The following is a 10,339-nucleotide window of genomic DNA, read 5'->3' on the forward strand; positions in this document are numbered from 1 at the left end:
AAACCAGGTCATTCAACTGATCTACCAATCCATACCCATTTTTTGTTTTTGTTTGTTTTCTTAGCCTTTGAGATGGACAACTATTTTGTTGAGGCTGGTCTTGTGTTTGCCTTATAGCCCAGGCTGGTCTCAAACTCACATCAATCCTCCTGTCTCAGCCTCCTGAGTTCTGGGATTACAGGCATAAATCACCATGCCCAGCTTTCCAGACCTATTCATTAATTAGTATGTACTTCAAGGCTGAAGTAAGATGATTGCAAAGTCTATGCCAACTTGAACAACTTAGAGAGATCCTGTCTCAAAATAAAGTGAAAGAAAAGAAAAGAAAATCAGGCTGGAGAAAAAACTGAAGCTACAGCTCTGAGCAAAAGCCATCTTCAACCCACAGTACTGCACATCAATTTTAAAAAGTACTTTTATAATATTTTACAATAGGATTTTTTTCTGATTTGTGTGCATATTTTTTTAAATAAGATCTACCTAAGTATTTCAGGATGCCTCTGAATTCACTGTGTAACACAGATAAACCTGCAACTTGGACACAAATCTGTTTTGTACTAGGAATCAAATTCAGGACCCTGTGCTTTCCAGCAGATGCTGTGCCACTGAGCTTCATCCATGGCTAGCCTGGAACTTGGAATGATCCTCATGCCTCAGCCTGGAGAGTGCTGGGATTTCAGGCTGTACCATCACACCAGGCATTTTTGTTTTCACCTTTGTGGTCATGGGACTGAAACCAAAGCCTTTGAATTGACCTACCTCCCCAGAACTATTCATTTAATTACAATTTATTTCAAGGCATTCTTGCTAAGTCACTAACTTGCACGGGTGGGGCTTGAATTTAGAATTCCCTTATGTCAGGCTCCCATAGCCCTGGGACTACACCCATCTTCTATCATGTTTAAATCTCTGAAGTATTTTAAAGCTGGAGATGTTTCCTAATTCCTGTATTCAACTCAATCACAAGCTGATAAGATGCCATATAGGGAAGATTTTTAACAGGCTACATCACACTTAGTATTTTCCATTGCTAATTTCCACATGCTCTATAGCAAGGGTACATGGCTTTTAAATATGCTTATTAAGCTTCCTAAAAATGAAAAGCGTTGCACCCATTTACAGTGTCTCCCTAATATCTTCTAGCTGGCCTCATGCCTGGAATGGAGATGGTAAGGAGGTTGGTGATGACACATGCACCGCTAGTACTGTAGGGCCTGCAGCAAAGATCAGACACTTCCCAAACTAGAAAGGCTGAGATTTAACAGCATTCAAAACCCATTTTCCAGGGGAAAGGAGTTTAAAGGAATAGTTATTGGCTTGAGTAGACAGGGTAATGGTGTGTGGTGCCAACAGGACACAGGTTCAGCTCTGTAGTCACCCAGGTTAGAGAAAATGGGGTTACCTGACAAGGTTTGATCATAGCCAGATTAGGGTCCTGGGCCCCAAGATAGTCTTCATGGTTCAAAATGTGGCTCTTGAGTTAGGCCTCAGTGGATGCCTCTTCCAGCATTTAAGAGGTTCATTTTTTTAAACATTATTTTGGTGGCAGAAATTGAACTCAGGACATTGGCTTGGTGGGGAGGTACTTAGGCCATGCAATATCTGCAGGTCTCTGCCAGCATTTTAATCACAATACTTTTTGCTGCAGATATCGCAGGATGACTATGCAGAGCCTATTGTGCCTATGAGCTGGCCAAGCAGAGCCTGCTAAAGAGTGAAGTCATATCCTGCACTGCTCTGCAGAACCTACCTGTCGGTGTCACTCCCGGCCAGCAGGAAGGACACACAACAAAGTCTGGCAGTGGACAACCTTTTCTTTTATTTTCCTTCTCCGTACAGCCTGCCCCGGGAATCCTCCCGGCCGAAGCCTCTGTTGGTCCGCTCCCCGCGGCTCCTTGCGTGCTTCTCCCTACAGTCTGTCCCAAAGCCTCTACCGGTCCGCTCTCCGCGGCTCCTTGCGTGCTTCTTCTGCTTCTTTTGCTTCTTCTTCTTTTTTTCTTGGCGGGAGAGGCACTCACTTTTATAGGGTTCAGTTGTTGCTAGGCAGACTATCTTACAGGGCGGGTTGTGAAGCAGGAGATCTTACAGGGCGGGTTGTTTACCAAGCAGGAAGCAGGAGATCTTACAGGGCGGGTTGTTTACCAAGCAGGAAGCAGGAGATCTTACAGGGCGGGTTGTTTACCAAGCAGGAAATAAGCGCCATCTTAGCACACTCGATGGGAGGGGTAATCTAGCTCAGGCTTTGCTCTTTCCTACAGGCCTCACGTCCGCCAAGTAAGGCGACCGGGCTCGGCCGCGGCTCCCAACACCTACCCATCCAGATGTACCATCAAATATTTATGGAATACTGCATGGGGGGTCATAATGAGGTCCTCAAGGTGATGGTGCAGGCATGGCCATTCCCCTGCTTCCCTTTGAGGACTCTGCAGGATATGAAAGAACCACCAAAAGATGCACACACTGAGTTCCATAGAGAAATGTTGCATGTACAGAGAAAGCTAGAGACCTTGGAAGCCCTACTGGATGGAATTGACATTCAGGTGTCCCAGAAGGTTCAATACAAGTAAGAGTGATGCATGTGTATTGGCATGAGTGTCCCAGGAGTGCAGAGAAGGGACAATTGGCATCAAGGAGCAAGAGAGACTGAAGTATGGAGTGGCTTCTGAATTTGGGGAGAGCACAGAGGTCATGGCATTTGCTACACACTACCTGGAAAAGGGCTTCCTGATGAGAAAGCTGCATGTGCACAGTACAGGGAGCTCAGGAAGAGCCTGCACCTTCCTACTCTCACAGGAACCACAAGTTGAACCAAGCTGCATCCAAAGGATAAAAGTTTAGAAAAGGCAGAAAAAATAGGGGTGAATCTGATGCCCAAGGGTAAGAAAATAAACACAGGTAGGAAGCTGGGTTTTTATCTCCATTTTGAGGCTGCTTTGTGTTCCCCTCATAGCAGTTGGAAAATGCACGTGCGGGAGTGGAGGGATGTACACCAGGACTACTGGAATGTAGGGCCCACAAGCATGAGTGTTGCCCACTTGACAGATGCCAAGTGTCAGGAAGTAGGCAAGTCTAGGTTAGGTGAAAAGATACCAATGTTGAAAATAGTCACAAACATTAGATTTGAATTCTCTTCTACTGATGATGAACTACACCTCTGACTCTCAAAGTGGACCAAGAACAGAAAATCTCCAGTATATCATGAGAAAATGATGCTCAAACTCCATGCTATCTCTAAAACTCTGAAGGTTCTGTGAACTGTGCAACTACACTGTACCTATGAGCTGGTCCTTGTTAGTTTATGGAGTAGAGAACCTTGAACATATTTTTTGTCACCTCAAAAGGATAACCAACCCTTACACATTTTGCTTCAGATGGTTAAGTGTGGAGAAGTTTACTTCACCCTCCGAAAACATGTAGTATTCCCAACTCTAATCTTCTCACTTAGGACAAATGCAAAGTCTCTGGGAGCTTCATATGCATGAAGTCTTCCTACTGCATGGAGTTCTGCATAAGATCATCAGGTGAGTGGGTGATGAATTCCGTTGCACACTCATGGTTACAGGAAATATAAAGAAGGGATCATTGCCCATCTGCTGGCCTAGAGGAAGCTACTGAGATGGGGGAAAGACAATACCATCTGGACCATGGCAAGGTCTCCCATAACCTCCAGTGTAAAGCAGGGACAAAACTGAGCCTACAAGATCTGGAGCAGGCCTCGTGTCCAGAAAGCCTACAATCAGGGAGAGACAATGAGCACAGATTGCATTTCTTCCAAGCCATTTTCTTGTTCCCTTTAGAACAAGGCTGCTGGGAGATTCTCACTGTTACATTCATTGCTACAACAAAATACTCGACCATTGCAATTTAAAGAAGAAAGGGGTTTTTTTTTGGGGGGGGGTGGCTGGGGGTGTGTGAGGGAGGGTGCCAGGAATCAAACTCAGAATTTTTGACCTTGCTGGGCAGGTACTGTGCCATGGAGCTATATCCCTGGACACAGAAATATACGTTTCAGCTTACACTTTATAGAAGTTTCAGCCCGTAGTCTGCTGCCTTCAGGCATGGAGGATTAGAAACAGTTCACTGCTGGGCAGGCAGACAGCAGCAATCTGTCTTCCTTCTTCCCTTTATATTATATCCAGGCTACAACCCTATTACTTGGTGCCAAACACATCCAGGGGTGCTCTTCCTTGCTCAGTAATTCCATCACCAATGACATTGAAAACCAGTCTTAGGCTGGCCATGGTGGTGCACACCCATAGTCCCAGCACACGGGAGGCTGAAACAGGAGGATGCTTATGAGTCTGAGAACAGCCTGAGCTAGAAAGTGAGTTCAAGTCCAAAATGAACTGCATAGCAAGATCCTGTCTCAAACATATAAACAACAACAACACAATCTGTAATCATCATCAACTAGTGATTTCTTACTGTTTATTGTTTTCTTTGAAAGTATGTATTATTTCTTCTCATTTTATGTTTTGTTTAGTCTTTCTTTAAATAAAATTAAAAAAGAAAAAAATATATATATATGTGGGAAACAATTCGGGCATGTGTTTATTTTTCTGTGTTTTTTTGTTGTTGTCATTTGTTTTTGTTGTTTCTTCTTTTCTTTGGCAGTTTTTAAATATTTTATTAAAAATGTGTAGGCCAAGCACAGTGGGAAACACCTATAATCCCAGCACATAGAAAGCAGAGCCAAGAGGAATCCTTTGAGGTTGAGCCCAGCCTGCATAGTAATGTGAGTTTTAATCCACACTGAACTGCAAAGTTAGACTCTATCAAAAAGTGAAAATAATTATTCTTAAAAATAAGAGATGCAGAAAATATCAGTGTGTGACAATGTCTACAGAAAGAGAATAAGTAGAGTCACAAAAAGGGAGAATTGTGTGCTTTTTGTACAGTTGGTACAGTTCTATTTGGGCATAATGGTAGGTACCCAGCGCCTTGGGAAACTGTTGCAGGAAGCTCAAGATGAAGGCCAATCTGGGCAACTAAATTAAACTGTAGGTAAAAGTCTGAGAAAGAATGAATCTGTCTAAAACCAAAATTGAGACCAAAAAGTGTGATATTGCTATGCCAAGCAGAAACATAGAAAGCACACCCATATTTGGAGGCACATTTATTTACCTTCATGGGCACGGACCTGTGTCACTTGCAAAACACCAGGGTCCAGTCTCTGGTGGTCTTGGGCTTCTATATAATGCACGAAAACAGGAACAATGGTGACACAGAATAAGCTGGAGTTTGTTCTGATTAACAGGCAGGGTGAGATCATCACTTCCAGGAAAGATTAGTGATCATAGGTACCCAGCATTCTGTATGCTGTTAGTCTCCTCGCTCCAGCACTCAAGAAAGTAGCTGCAAAGCCGTGATCAAAGGATTTCTGGCAGTTTCAAAAGACCAAAGATTTAAGAAGAACAATTTCTCTTCTACATCCTTTCTTTTTCAATTTTACTGAAAATAAATTGCAAGTTTTTGTTTTGTTTGGTTTTATTTGTTCATTTATTTCTTTTTCTGAAACAGGCTTTCACTATGTAGTTCAGGCTGACCCCAAGTTCATGGTAATTCTCCTGCTTCACCCTCCAAAGTGATGGGACCACCAACAAATTGCATCATGCCTAGGTGTAACTCTTAACTTTTCCTAAATGAATACAGATACAATGAAAAGACAGAAGCAAGGATTTAGATTCCAAAGAAAAAAACTAATAAAACAATACAGTTTCCTCCTGGAGACATGAAAACCATTATTAGGAGTTTAAAGCAAAAATGGAAATAAAGTAACTACAACATATATTTTATTTTTTGTTTTGTTTTGTTTTGTTTTACTTTTTTGAGACAGCCTTTCACTATGAGTTAAGGTTGGCCTTGAACTCACTATGTAGCCCAAGATGCTTTTCAACTTGCCATGTTCCTCCACCATCAGGCTTCTGCAGGTTGGAGTGCCCAGTTATGGTCTGTAAAAATCCTTTTTTAAGAAAAAGGTATTTCTGAAAATGTTCTGCAGATATTTTTATTTTCCTGGTGGTACTACAGATCAAACCCTGGATTTTCATCCTGAACAATATATACAAACCTTTTACTAAAAATAATTTTTAGAACCAGCAGTTGGTTGGCTAGGCAGGAGGACTGTTGTGAGTTTGAGACAAGCCGAGGCTACAAAGTGAGCTCAAGTGCAGCCTGGACTGTATAGAGAGACTGTGCCACAAAAAGAAAAAAAATTTGGGGTGGCACAGATTCCTTAATTGCTCACATAGGCCTTGAACTCAGATTCTCTGGCATCAGTCTCCCAATATGCAGTGATTATAGGTGTGTAACGCTTTGCCCAGTTCATAATATTTCTTTTCTTCTTTCGTTTAGTAATTGGACATGAAGTTTTTCAGTGGCTTGAAAAGTGGTGTCTTTTCTTGCTATTTTGGTCTGAGGCTCAACATAGGTCTGTGTATAGGCTGGGAATGCACTCCACACTGAACTAATTCCTCATCAGGAATGCCTGTTTTTAACATTCACTAAATTCCCAGGCAGTGACAAGGCACTAGAACAATAGAGGACCCTAAACCTAATTCCATAAGACATTTCACTATGTAAAGAAAAACATATCCCTTTACAATAAATTTTTTAAACAAACTATTGAATTTTTAAATACAAAGTTCAAACTCATAAACTACATATTTAGTCCCACAGATATAGCTCCGTGGCACAGTACCTGCCTGACAAGCATGAGGACAACAGCTCAAAATCTAGTACCAAAAAACACAAAGAAACAAATAATCATAGCAAAATTCCAATATATTGAGCTAAAATTAAATCTAGCTACTTAACAAGAAATAATTTCACAGGCCTGGGATATACCTCAGCAAAATAAGCATCTGCCTCTCAAGTTCAGGATCTTGGGTTCAATTACTGATATCAAAACGAAGAACAAGAAAAAAGAAATAGCGTCAGAGTATACACTGAAATTTGCTGTTTATTCAGAAGCTCTTCAAGTGTGGCTGCAAGTATCAAAGCGAAGCACAGTGATCTCTGCCCTACCCACAGCGCCCAGATGACCGCAGTGGGATGGGTACAGGATTCTCTCTGATGACCTCCAGCTTCGGGGCCTTGTCAGAGGAGCTGTGAGGGTCCTGCTACCTGGGGTTTTTACAGTGCACATGTGGGAGATGCCTGTCTGGATCAGGAAAGCATGTGATGTGCTGGAGTCCCTGGAGGGCAAGGCAGGAAAGCACAAGGGACCCTGCTTGCCTCAGAGGAGTGCTGCTCCCCCAGGAATCTCCACAGCTCATTTCTTTTGTGCTTTGGGACTCAGCTTCATCATCATCGCTTACATAACCAGGGCTCACTTCATCTTCTGCCCTCGCCTCTTTCAGCTATTTCAGGTACTACTATCTAAAACCTTCTTCAGTAACATATTTGCAAGAAATGGAAAAGTTTCTGATACCCTCGAGTATTTGCTAAATCACTGCTAGTCAGTGCTTTCTTTTCTTTTCCAAGGCCATGTCTGCAGAAAGTGGTGGCCCCATACAGAACACAGAGATCTGTGGCTTTTGTGGGATCATCAGCACCTCTTGGTTGAAGCCTGACAGTTCACGTGAACTCATCATGATGAGCAGGATACAGGACAGTGCAACAACAGGAGTCTCAGCTCCCTATTCTTGCCTTTGCCTAAGGCCACAGGTGCCATCTTGCTTCCATTTGACAAGGTGGCCTCAGGACAGGCACCCTGCAGCCTTGCAGAAGCCATACTCTTCTTGCTGAGTCAGGGGCTTGCTCTGTAATTGAGGCTGACATAGAATTTACTAGGGAGCCCTGCCTGTCCTTCAACTCCTTAGATTATTCTGCCTTTGCTCTCCACAGCTGGGATTACAGGAGAGTACCACCACACCCAGATTTCTGTTATTTGTATTAAAACTTCAAATGCGCATATGAAAAAGAAAGCAGGATACTAGTTCAGGTGTTAAAATAATCAGCACACCTTGCTTACCTATGATTTTGACACTGTGCTGCTGATTTGGGAGGTTCCCATTGAATAACTTATGTTCTGCAGCACAGAGCTCTCCTTATATTCATATTCCAAACTTAATCAAGATTAGATTTTTAAAAATAAACAAGTCCTTAAAACACTGAGAGACAAAATGGGTAAACTGAGAAAGAGTAGACATATTCATATAATTTTTACTTAACTCATAGTAGAATTTTGTTTTATTTCCCATTCTCATTTATGAGACAAAATACCCAACACTCCAATGTTCGAAGAGGAAAGATGTATTTAGCTCACAGTTTGTAGAGGTTTCAGTCCACAGCTGGCTGTCTAAAGGCAGAGTGGCATCTCACTGGAAAAACAGTTCATGGTAACATAAAATAGTAAAACAAGTCAGGGACAGACACAGCACTATCTATCCCTTGCAGTTTATCCAGCTACTGGAAATGTGTAATACTCACACCCTTAATCCTACTGCCCTTCAACCTAGAATTGCTCCATGAGCCACTAAGTGCCACACAATCTAGATCCAGCCACCTCTCAGAAAGCCTCAACTCTGACCACATGACACACTGAAACAGAGTAGAGCAGATTCCTATGCTTTGATTTAGTTTAGTCTGTTCTCTTCAAACCTCATATCAATAAACCTACAATTATTTTCTTCTTGGTAATGTGCGTTAAAACCAAGGACTTCCCTGCTAAGAAACATCCGAAGCCCATTTTTAATATCAAGGTGGGGTGCATGTAAGCCACCAAATTTTCTACCTTGGCATCACATTCATGAACTTGCCTCAGTCTCCCAGAGTGCTCAAGTACACAAATGCCCTAGCTGCAGGCCTCAGTTTGTTTTGTGATACAGTATTTATAATACAATATTAATGAAAAATATTTTCTTGGGGCTGGGGATTTAGCTCAGTGGCATAAGTGCCTGCCTTGCAAGCAGTCAGTCGTGGGTTCGATCCCTGGTACGGATAAAAACGAAAAAGACAAAAAAAGAAAAAAAAAAGAAAAAGAAAAATGTTTGCTTGCTTAATTGTATTCTTAGAGATTTTATTATTTTAGTATTTCTTTTTCAAGACAAATTACTCTGTTTTCATATTCACATTGTTCTCATTTTGTGTCATGTGTCAAATATAGCCTTGTTAGGCAGTTCAGTGTGGCCTTGAACTCACCATTATCCCTGGTTGACCTTGAACCTAATGTGATCCTCCTGGTTCAGCCTTAAAATGTTGGGATTAAAGACACACCCCACAATGCCCAGCCTCTGTTTTATATTAGCAACTGCACACTGTGTTTTGCACCTGGGGACTTACCTTCTTTCACAGTGGTTTTCCTCAACTCATGAATAGTCTGTGTGTGCTTCTCTGTCTCTCACTGTCTCTCTCTGTGTCTGTCTGTCTGTCTGTTTGGAGATGATTTCCAGTGCATGACAAACACTTCCCTTTAAACTGATTTTCCTATACATTAGCTTAATCATTTCCTTTTTACTCTACACTCATAAACCAATCTGTTTAAAAGTAGTCCTGTGCTTTGCTTATGTAAATAAACCCAAAAAGAAGAGAGCAGATTGCCCCATAAGATCAGAGATTTGAGCACAGGCTGGGAATTTTCACAAAGTGCTCTCTATAAATACAATAAAAACTTTTGAGGTTTTAGCTTAGTGGTGAAGCACTTGTCCAGCATGTGTGTGACTTAGGTTCTAGTCCCAGTAACTCCAAGTCCCCCCAGAAAATCCAAAGAGAAAATGATTCTCTTTTAACTTGCAAATAAATCTCCATTAATAATATTCATGTCCAAATTCATGATCTCAGCACTTACTTCCCCCTCAACTTTAATCCTAATTCACTACACAAAAGCCTTTTCCTGAGTCTTGAAGATCAACCTCTCGGGGAGAAGGGGGTTGTCTGCCAGCGTGAATGGGTGTAGTGTCCACAATCATGTACAATAACACTTTCAGACCCCTGGGTACATGGAGATTTCAGCTCTGTTTTCAATTGGGGATGGCATATCTGTCTTCACAACATTGCTCTCTGGATTTTTGAGAATTTTCATTTAGCCAAACATACCCTAGCCACAATAGTTGAGGCTTAATTGTTTTGCACCCTGTGTAAGAACAGAAGAAACATCTCATCTCACCTGCCTGTCTTAGTCACATATGAGTAAAACTCAGAAGCGCTCTGGAGGTAACCAGCGAAAGAGTCATTTGTTTCCCCTGGTGCTAATTCTTGTCTATCAAAATGAAACGTCTCCTCTACCACCAAGATTATCTGGAGAAAGCTGAATACCAGTCATGATTCATTGGCTACTGAATCATGTACAATTGAGAGGGGCAGTGATGGGAGGATAGTGAAAATGGTCACAATATGT

This window comes from Cavia porcellus, unplaced genomic scaffold (genome assembly GCF_034190915.1).
Source record: "Cavia porcellus strain 051 isolate PalLab524CR breed Dunkin Hartley unplaced genomic scaffold, mCavPor4.1 scaffold_25, whole genome shotgun sequence".
Lineage (NCBI taxonomy): Eukaryota > Metazoa > Chordata > Mammalia > Rodentia > Caviidae > Cavia > Cavia porcellus.